Raw genomic sequence first — 12317 nt, forward strand, 5'->3', positions numbered from 1 at the left:
TAATTCGCTAATACCACTAAACAAGATAAAAGCAATTAGGTCCATTTTCTTGGCAAAGGCAATTCATGATCAAATTTCCTGAATTACCCTTCATTTTTATCACGTCAAGACTGTAAGTTATGTTTCTTATTCCATCATCAAACTTCGTTTTCTTAATCAAATTTTCATCCACTCACAGAATTCTCCCTTTCGTTTTATTTCTTTCTTGATGCAACAGTAAGGCTTGGCTATGAGTTCTGAATTATAGTTGTAGAAACAGCTTCTACGAAAAGCAGGGGATGACCCTGTAAAATAGTCAAATCTTTTCTGTGAAATTGCAAAACAAAAGAATCTTGTGCACTGGGAAGGTCCTTGTCTATGCTCCTTATCTTTCTTTCCAACCCTTTATGGTGGCCAAACAAGAAACAAATAAACTGCAGTTATCACTAAAATATGGTTCGTTCTTTCACATGTCTAGCATATGACAAGGGCCAGGACTTGTTTACTGCTGACTTGATTGTGAAGGTATGTTACAGATTTTTTTTTTTTCTTTTTTTTGATACTACGGAAATAAGGTATGTTACAGATGCCTACTCTTTCCCCATTATTTTTCAGATCCCTATATTATAAAAGTAGCATAATTTTTTTTTTTTTAACTATGAGGTGTGGTTACAGATTAAGTGAATTAGATTCTTATTCGAATAATTATAATAAGATTTTATTAACAAATATTGAATACAGCGATAAACTTACTACATTCTTAAAGAAAGAATTTATGTTCAATTTTTGAAAAAGATAATATTAAGAGGGACAACTACAACGTCTAGAAATATTAATCTTTTGCGAACTATAAAATGAATATAAAGAATACCTTAATTTAGTAATTTGTATGTGTATTATATAATGTTATAGTATATATAAGTAGATCTAGTCACAATTTGATTTAGACTCGAACAGATCTTATTTGAAATTAATTAAAATTAAATTAAAATGAAATTAAAGTTAAAATTGAATTAAAATCATAACTGAAATCAGATAATCTTCTATTTCAGCTTAATCCAAAATTGAACCGATAGCAAGGTCTATGTTACTGTTAGTTAAGCGGGGGAAAATAAAGTGGTAAAAGGCTTTTTAAAGCAAAGTATGAGGAAACAGAATGTGCTTATTGTGACTCACAGCTGAGGTCACTGGCCCACAACAGGCCATCTCATGACCGTACAATCAAAATTGGCTTGCGTGTGGTGCTTTGACAAAAAGAAAAAGTGGTAATAATTTTAAAATTAAAGCAAAGAAAAAAAATATTGAAGGGAAAATAAAAAAGAAAAAAATATGAGAGGACTGGGTCTAGGAGAGGAGAGAAAAATAGTGATGACAAGGACAAAAGAGCATGGAAGAGGCAAAGCGGTCATTCCAAACAATACAGATCCATATGATCACTGATGACTAAACATGTACACATGGGAACCATTTTCCACCATGGAACATGTAATCATTCATCATTCAGAAACACAACATGCCCTTCTGTCATTTCCCATTTACACTGTTTGGGAGAGGAGAAATTTGAAGATAAATTACGAGAGGAGAGGAAAAATTGATACCCATGTTGAAAACTTATAAAGATTGATCAATTCCAAGAGAGAGAAAAAAATTTGATTAAGAAGATGTCGACTCATTTTAGTAAATATGAAAGCAAGTTAACCCATAGACTTAAAGCATGAATAGATGTGCCCTTATAATTGAGAGTGACAAAGGTTTAATTAAGGAAGAGAGATGCTTAAAGCATGTGATTGGGTAGGCATGGAGGAATTGAATTGGAAAGTGGAAACCACTTACAAAGAAGATAATCAAGGATTTGTTTATGTAATTAAAGAAATAGTTATTGAATAGGTGTTGATTTGCTACTGTTAAGGATACCTGTTTAGGAAAACAAAGACTTTTTTTTTTCTTCTTCTCTTTAATCTTGATCCTTAGCAATGGGATTTCCACTATACCAACTAAGCAATTTGATAATAGAAATGTGCATAGAATATCACCCACTTTAAGATCAAAAAGCCTAACTAGAAGGAAATGGGAATATTTTTTAACACAAATTGTTTGTTATAAGTTGAGTTGGTCTTTAATTACTTGTTGGTTTTTGCCATACCCACTTAGCTGAGGAGCTCAAAAATGAATTTAAAACATATGCAAATCCTGACAAATTAATGAAAATGAGTTGGTAATAATTAATGTGGAGGAACCTTTTTGTGAGACTGCAAATTTTCTACTATTTGCATTTTTGAAAGGTGGTTGCAGCTACCTGTGATGGACACATGATTTGGATTGGAAGTGTATTTTACTTTACTATATGTTAGAATTTTGACTCAAAATTCTAGTAAGATTTGAATGGACTTTTTTCTAATTTGAGTAGGAGAAATATTCCTCAATAGGATAGAGGAATATTTCCTATATAAAATAGAACTTTTATTTTAGTGTTATTCCTAAATTGAGTGGGACTCCTAATCAGATTAGGATTGAGGTAATTAACACTATAAATAGGAGAATGGTGAAAAGGGTTATTTGACTTTCAGCTCTTGGAGTGAGGCTGTTGCCCATTGTAGAGAGGGGCCTTGTGAATTACTAAGGATTTGGCTCTGCTCATTGATGAGGGGCACTTGCTCATTGCAGTGGAAAGAGGCTTCGGCCTAATGTAGAGTAAGGACATATAATTCAAGAGAAAGGGATTATTGTCCATTGGTAAGAGGGCTCTTGCCCATATAGTTGAAGGCACTCTTTGTGGTGTAGTGTTATAATAGTAAATATATTGGGTTATGTTTAGAGGAGACTGAGAGGGACAAACTAATAAATTTACTATAAGCAATTTGATGTTGTGTGGGTTCTCTTAGGTGTAATTGGGTCGATGGATAGTATAGCTATGAGCTTGTAATTGATGATTTATTATTATTGATAGTGGAAGATGGCATGTCTGTGGATGTAGCCCTATGTTGAAAGGGTGAACCATGTAAATATTTGTATTTTGTGTATTTGTTTTATTTCTTTGCAGTTTTACATGCTTTCGTAGTGCACAACAAATTGGTATCAGAGCATGGGATGATCTTTGTGAGTTTGATTGAAAGTAGAGTTGCTGTGAGATATGAAAAGTCGCACATGCAACAATGATGATGGTGGACAATTGAATTTAAGGTGGAGCTCTTGATGCAAAATCAAGAAAGTTGATAACATGAAAATTTTTTGAAAAAAGAAGCAACTACATCCAAGATGAAGATTAAAAAGATTGATGATTTGAAGGGTTCAAGCTCAAGCATGGAGATGTGATGATTTAAGGCACCTAAGAATTTGAGATATGCAATGGTTAATGGATTTTGAGTTAAGGTGGAGATTGTTAGAATTATGAATCAAAATCTTGGTAAGATTTGAAAAGACTTTTTCCTAATTTGAGGAGGAGAAATATTCCTCAATAGGATAGAGGAATATTTCCTCTATAAAATAGAACTCTTATTTTAGTGTTATTCATAAATTGAGTGGGATTCCTAATTAGATTAGGACTGAGAGAATTAACACTATAAATAGGAGAATAGTAGAAAGGATTATTTGGCTTTTAGCTCATGGAGTGAGGCTGTTACCCATTATAGAGAGGGGCCTTGTCAATTGCTGAGGATTTGACTCTGCTCATTGATGAGGGGCATGTCACACCCTACCCCTCTATAAGGTATGACATGATCTCGTAGTATACTTAATAAATTACCGAACTTCACCTACCGATAATCTATTAAATATACTACAAAAGATTTTGACAAAATAAATGCATTTTCAAATTTAGCGTGGTGATAAAAATTTATCTTGAGTGTTTTCATCTCAAGGATGTGTCATAAAACTTATTTAGTAATAATTAGGCATTTTTAAAATTTTATGGAAAATTCGCGTGGTTACGGCTAAAACTGGGTAAAAACAATTCTTCAATTTACCTACAAAAACAATTTATAAAAATGTCCCAGTGCAATCTCCATCAACTCAACTCAATTTGTTTCATTTCATTCTCAATCAAACCCATCATAAAGAATTTAATTCATTATTTATAAGACTCGGAAGGAGATTTAAATAATACATTCATTGGAGTGATAAAATTAATTTTATAAAAATATATAAGTAAATAAAATCTTAAATTAATATTACAATAATTTGCATTTGATTATATTCCAAAAATAATATTAAAAAAGAGTTTGTACAACTACTCGAACGTACTTACATACAAATAGTTACATGATTATATCAAAATCTAATACATAAGAGTATGCCTACAGTACACCCAAAAATAATCCCAGCCTGCCTTCAAGGCACAGGTTTCAGTGATCTCATTCAGCTGCTCTATCCTTTCTTTCACCTGCGACAGCATACAAAGCTATCGTTGAGCAGTAAAGTCAGTGGTGCATAACTAATAATTAAAAATGCAATACACTATATTTTGACAAAATCACAACAAAAAGATTGGAAATATTCAATTTCATCATAATTCATAATATCCAAATCAACATTTTCAATAATGTAAATCATTTATTTGAATGACAGTGATCAATAATTAAAATTTACCAAATTATAAATGGACATTTGAAATGTTCCCATTAAATTATGGAAATGGATAGTAAATTTCATGAAATAGGGAAAAATATAAAAATATAAACCATCGAAAATAAATAGTCTCTTTTAAATCATTTGTGCATAAAATATCATTTTGGAAGCACAATTGCTCACTTTCAAATCCATTTTTATTCTCACTAACTTAATGCAAGACTAAACCGTAAGGGTCATCTTCGAAGTTATTCTCACTTCCTATGGTAGGGGAGATTGAATCGTGCACATTCCATCCATTACACCATAACAAATTAAATTCCGAAAGGGCCATTTTCAACTTAGATCTAACTTCTTATATGAGAAAGATCAAATCATTAATGTACACATACCATGGTAATCAAAACAAAGCTAACACCAGTGTCTCCTCAACAAATGAGGGATGGGTAATAACCATGTCGAGCATTAGTAGTGAGATATAAAATAACATTAGAAAATTTATTGCCCTTTTTGTGAGCATATAATCATAATACAAATCATTTCCATGCCAATCTCAGTAATCAATATTTTCTATGCAAATCACAATTCAAATTATAATTTCCCTTTTCCATGTAAACTCCATTTCAATCACAATTTCCTAAACCAAATTCATTCGTACCATAGCAATTTTCACTAATTACTGAAATAAATCATAACTTGATAAATATAAATCATGTAGCAATAAAATTATTTAATCATTCAAAATATGTAAAACATTTATAAATTAAAGACTAGTTATACACAAACCTCTTTGGTTGTCTTGATTTAATCCAATTTTTTTCCTGCTTTCTCCGATGGTTTCTTTTCAACTGAAACACATAATTTTAAAGTGTTTCAATATCCATCCAAACTATTTCTAATAATTAATCCAATAATTAAACTTTGCATATTTAATTTTACTCATCTTTGTGTTTATGGCTAGGGTGGTTACTATTCATTTGACTAATTATGTAAAATATTGACTTTTTCATATTTAATAGGTACACCATTTCCAAAATCATGGTCATACCACATTTGGGTTACAATTTTGTTGGCATTGATTGCCAATTGCAATTCAAGGCTTCCCAAAAGAATTTCCAAATTTTCAGTTTTGGTTTCCTATGTTTACTATTCTATTGGATTAATCTACAGTAAAAATTTGGCTAAACTTTTTTCAATAAAGTTGTTTCTTTATGTCTTAAATTTAATTTTTCTTTTGAATCACTCCATTTGGAGTTTTGTAGCTCACGTTATGTCATTTTTACTATGGCTGACCGGATTAGTCATTGTCCAGAATTTTGAGCAAATTCTTGGTTATGGCAGTTTTGATAGGTCAAATTTGGTTAAGAATTTGAATATGTTATGGTCAGAATTTGGGTTTATGTTCTTCATGAAATTTGTTCTACTATGTCTAAGCTTTGTAATACTTCAAAAATTAGGTCATTTGGACCTTTATACGCCAAGTTATGATCATTTGAACATGTACTGTTCATTTGGTCAATTCTGTCCAGTGGCAGGGTACCTAATCCGGATTCAACCTAATTTTACACTAACTTGTGGTCAGTTTTAGGGCAAGATTTCTGTAACAAAATTGTTGCTTTGAGTCTTACTTTTCATCTCCAATTGGCCTCATACCAATTGGAGTAACAACATTCAACTTATAACCATTTAAAGAGACAAGGGTCAAACTGTCCAAATTTAGGCATTACCACATTCAATCCTATTTCAATTCCATGCATTCAAATGTACTTATAAGTACACCAATTGACCAATTTAAGCATCAACATTGTCAATTGGTCATCAATTTACCAAAGTCCCCAATTTTCCCCAATTTCCTAATCACCAAGAACCCTAATTGTCCAATTGTCATAATTCATGAAATTCACATATACCAAGCACATCTACTTACTAATTTAAGCATGAATACATGTTTAATTAGATTGAACCACTTCAATTCCCCTCAAATCCAAGGCTGGCTGAAATTTCTTCCCTTCCCAATCATGCATTTTTTTTCAAGTTTCTCAATATAAATTCATCAATTTCAACATCAATTCACTCAATTATTCATAAAGAAAAACTTGGATTTACTTACCTCTTTATTGATTTCTCAAATCTCCAATTCTTCAATTTTCTTCTTCCTTTTTGTTCCCAAGGTATGAAGCAAGACTAAATATTAAGGTCTTGTGTTAGGGTTTAGGGAAATCATGGAAGGGAACTAAGAAATTCAAGCTTTTAAGGCTTTAACAATGGAGGAAGAAATATGAGACAGAGAGGAAAGAGAGAGGTGAACAGCACCCATGAAGAAGATGAAATGAATTTATTTTTCTTTCTTTTTAATTGGTTACTTTTATGTAACATTTATCCCTTAATTTCCTAATTTTAAATTATAGCTTTTATGATGTCATGCATACCTCATGGATGATGTCATAAATCTTTTTGAATTTAAAATTTTCCTTTTCTTTTTTTTTTCTTTCACACACCTCTTCACTTATAATCAATATTTCATAATTTTAATTTCCTACATTTTAATGGACATTTAGGCCTAAGGTTACATCTAAGAGTGAATTGACCATTTTGCCCTTTACCGGTCTGATCCGTTTTTTTAATAATATTAAATTACTTCCGGAACTCTGGTTTAATTATTTGAATTGGTTCTCTCTTCTTTTTTGTGATTTTCACATTACTATTAACTTCGCAATTTTCCTTAAGCCTGAGGTGCCCTAGGATCTCACACGAAATCAGGGTAGCGACTGAGCTCGCAGTCACTTCCCAGTTCGATCACCCATCGCTGTGGCCTCAGCTCATTTAACCCATCATACTTTGTTTTCTTCATTTCCATTTAACCTTCATGTAATGGCTATTAATTTTCATTCATGGCTTTTCTAGGTTACTTAAATATGGTTTTAAGCCCCTTGACTGTCTGGACCGACTCTGGTCACCGGAACAGTGGAATGTACCGAACTGCTTACTTTGAGGGCGTTACAATTCTCCCCTCCTTAAAATGAAATTTCATCCTCGAAATTTACCAAATGTTAATATTTAAACAGCCCTGGTTGTTGTCTCCTCATGTTTTCCTCACATTTCCATATATTCTCTTGGCCCGAATAATAGTTCCATAGCACCTTAAACAAAAATATTTGCTTATTCCTCAACTGCCTCACCTCATATATCAGGATTTTTATAGGTTTCTTGTTATAAGTCAGCCCCAGACTTATTCTAAGTCTAGAGGTAAAGCAAGTCTATGTACTAATGGATTCACTCTTTTTAGAACCTCGTATGATCCTACGAAGCGAGGACTCGATTTCTTTTTTTTTTTTCTTGTCGAATCTCATGATCTTCTTCTAACCCATATTATATTCATATCTATTTCCTTTAAGTCTGTATAAGGCTTCTAACAATTTGATGCAACCTTCAATCTATTTTGAATAATCTAAATCTTTTCTTACTGTGATTTTGTCTCTTATTTTCATTCATGTTTTCTTATAAAATGACCATATTGGTTATATTAGAATCACTTACTTAACCCCTGGTTGCAATTTCCACAACTGTTATTTCATTATCTCTACTTATAATTTAGGTCTAGGTCACATTTTTTCACATTCTATTTTTACTTTCATTTAACTTATTACTCATTAGTTTTCTTCTTTACCTAATAAAACAGTTCAAGATACCATCCCATAACTTAAAATTATTATTTGCTCTGGTTGCATTCTTCAACTAACTTCCTTCCTAGTGTTATAAAGGTTTAATGGGTCTTATCTCTGTACTACCTACTTCATCTTGAAGATGGGAATAAACAACGTTTAATCCATTCCATCTATCATGCACAAGTTTCAACTACTAGAGGAATGGTCCGCTTCGGCTCACTCCATCTTAAGCCTCACAGTTTGTCGCATAGGTAGAATGGAGAATTTCCCAGGAGGTTACCCATCCTAGGATTTCTCTTAAGCGAGCACGCTTAACCCTGGAGTTCTTCCAACTTTTCAGGCCATTTCATCAAAATTTTGAGATCGTGGAGCTCCTAGCACTATTTCAATTTAATTTGATATGAGTTCCGCACATCTGAATTTTTTTTTTATATCAAAATAAATGTTCTCCCACATAGAGTCTCCTTCCTACATTCTTCATCCTTACTTGTCCGTTTAATTCTTTTACTCTTGCGAAGGCTGCATTTGCATCTTTTAAATCTCGACTTTATTTTTCCCAGCCTTATATGGGTTTCTCAATTTATTCTTTAGTTAACTCTTTAATCTTTCCCACAATTCCACTTTGGTTACATTATTCTCTAGTCTCATTCTTCTTCTTAACCTGACTGTCGAGTCAAGAGCTAGTACCTTTTATCATTTCTAATAAATCCCCTAATACCTAAGAAAAGAGTCTAAATGACTCTCCTTTTTCCCTTGCCATACACTAATCATAATCTGATCCTTATGTTTCGCACAATAGAATTATGTTCTTCCTAAGGAATCTCTGGCCAACTATTTTCTATCTCATTACTGTCCCAATTAAAACATCGTTTCACCCATCATTCTATTAGTGGTATTCATCCATTCTTTCTAAGAAAACATTACTATAATTTTTGTAGTATAGCTGACTACGATAGAATAATATATTTACTGTCTTACTACAACTGTATAAAGTCATTTACTCTTATTTCTTAGTGTAAATCCCTTAAAACGTCATTTTACAAATTGGGAACATCATCCATGTTATCCAATCTCTTTTCGAAAAACAAAATCATATCTTGTGTCTTGCTGCTACGCAAATAAAATATTGTTTTTCTCTAAACTTTTAGGCAAAAGGTCCCTTGCAATGTCTAAAATAATAGTAAGACTTCATATCAAAGACTAAATGACTTCACCCTAATAGTGTTACTTTTAATTTATTACTATACTGAAATTTATAGTTTTATAACAATTCTTAATGTACTGCAGCTCATACTAGGTAACTGAGTCATGGACTCTAGTTACCTTATAACTATAATCCTTAATATTCTAATTTTAGAGTTTTAAATCCCAATTAGGAAGCCGTTTGCAACTATTTTTATCTTGGTGCACTATTGGGTAATACGTAGCTCTACACAATAATTTCAAGTCAGTACTGTAACCTGCAGCTTACAGCACAAACATCAAGAACATTGCATAGTTACTACGGTACATCCCAATATATCAAACTTCTCTATAGCTTATTCCTCTCAAATCCACTAATATCTTATATTTATTCTGATTATGATATTCACTGATATTTCTTAACAATAATACCTTGCTCTCATTTAGGGTAACTATATTGCCACAACTCATCTTTAGATCTTCTAGCCTTGCACTAGATAAGCACACTAATTAATTCTAGAATTTATTATATTCCAGAAAAATATCTTTCGCTAACAAACTCTTCCAAAACTAGTTCCAATCACACTTAGTACTGTGGTTCTTATCCTAAAAGCCTAGTCATTAACAAATTAAAATTTATTTCCATGCAAGGAAATAGCAGCAGAACATATAATTCTAGTATTAACATGTGAATAAGTAGAGTCGAAATTAAATAGTACATAATTATTTCCTTTATAAACTGAGAATATACCAGTAGCTAAGTCTGAAGTCTCTACTTCTTTCCCCTGGTGCTTGGAGTACAGCCTGGCTGGTTCACTACTCTGTTCAGGTTGATTCATTGTGCTATGATTGCCAGTAGCACTACCTCTATCTCTAACTCTGCCCCTATTGACTATTTGTGGACCTCCGAGAGCAGAACCTTGGACTAATCTCTTTCGTGTAGTATGTGGTATAGGTTGACGTGCTCTAGTACAATCCATAGCAAAATGTCCAAGTTTGCCACAATTGTAACAGACTCCAGTGGCCTTATAGCAATTACCCCCATGTAGCTTGCCACAAACGTCACAGATACGAGTAGGATAGGAACTTCTGGTTGTTTGACAACTGGACCTTGGTAGCTTTTGCCCCGAAGATCTGCCTCTATCATATCCACAAACATTGGGCTCCCCAGCGCTCTTCCTCTTTCCCAAGTTATTACTCGAACTCTGACCAATTAGTTTCCCACTTTTTCCTTTTCCATGTTGTCCTTGTGGGGGTTGGGTTTGGGCTTGGGCTGATATACTGTCAGCCAGTTGTTGAAAATACGTAGCCAACTGCTAGGCCATTTGTGCAGAAATCTACATAGGCGAGATTGGTGTAGTTGGATCTCCGACACTCTGAGGAACTGGGGCCTCCTCTTGTGTCTCAATTGTAACTGGTTGTTCTACTGGTTTATCCCTCTCTTCCATTTCTATTCACAAAATCTTCGATTCCTTGAATAACCAACACAAGGAGATTTCTCTCCATTAATTCATATTTACGATGTAAATGTACTATATGTACCAAATATTTGAGCAGTTGTGCTTATTGAGCAAAATAATCAAATTTACAGTTCAAAACATGCTTTGAAAACTATGCTCTGATACCACTTAAATAAGTCACACCCTATCCCTCTATAAGGTATGACATGATCCCGTAGTATACCTAATAAATTACTGAACTTCGCCTATCGATAATCTATTAAATATACTACAAGAGATTTTGACAAAATAAATGCATTTTCAAATTTAGCGTCGTGATAAAAATTTATCTTGAGTATTTTTATCTCAAGGATGTGTCATAAAACTTATTTAGTAATAATTAGGCATTTTTAAAATTTTAAGGAAAATTCGCGTGGTTACGGCTAAAACTGGATAAAAATAGTTCTTTAATTTACCTGCAAAAGCAATTTATAAAAATGTCACAGTGCAATCTCCATCAACTCAACTCAATTTGTTTCATTTCATTCTCAATCAAACCCATCATAAAGAATTAATTCATTATTTACAAGACTCAGAAGGAGATTTAAATAATACATTCATTGGAGTGATAAAATTAATTTTACAAAAATATATAAGTAAATAAAATCTCAAATTAATATTAAAATAATTTGCATTTGATTATATTCCAAAAATAATATTACAAAAGAGCTTGTACAACTGCTCGAACGTACTTACATACAAATAGTTACGTGATTACATCAAAATCTAATACATAAGAGTATGCCTAAAATATACCCAAAAATAATCCCAGCCTGCCTTCAAGGCACAACTTTCAGTGATCTCACTTAGCTGCTCTATCCTTCCTTTCACCTACGACAGCATATAAAGTTATCGTTGAGCGGTGAAGTCAATGGTGCATAACTAATAATTAAAAATGCAATACACTATATTTTGACAAAATCATAACAAAAAGATTGGAAATATTCAATTTCATCATAATTCATAAAATCCAAATGAACATTTTCAATAATGTAAATTATTTATTTGAATGACATTGATCAATAATTAAAATTTACCAAATCGTAAATGGACATTTGAAACGTTCCCATTAAATTATGGGAATAGATAGTAAATTTCACAAAATAGGAAAAATCATAAAAATATAAACCAACGAAAATAAATAGTATCTTTTAAATCATTTGTGCATAAAATATCATTTTGGAAGCACAATTGCTCACTTTTAAATCCATTCTTATTCTCATTAACTTAATGCAAGACTAAACTGTAAGGGCCATCTTCGAAGTTATTCTCACTCCCTATGGTTGGGGAGATCGAATCGTGCACATTCCATCCATTGCACCATAACAAATTAAATTCCGAAATTGCCATTTTCAACTTTGATCTAACCTCTTATATGAGAAAGATCAAATCATCAATGTGCACGTACCATAGTAATCAAAACAAAGCT

Source organism: Hevea brasiliensis, chromosome 5, assembly GCF_030052815.1.
Source record: "Hevea brasiliensis isolate MT/VB/25A 57/8 chromosome 5, ASM3005281v1, whole genome shotgun sequence".
NCBI classification, from domain to species: Eukaryota; Viridiplantae; Streptophyta; class Magnoliopsida; order Malpighiales; family Euphorbiaceae; genus Hevea; species Hevea brasiliensis.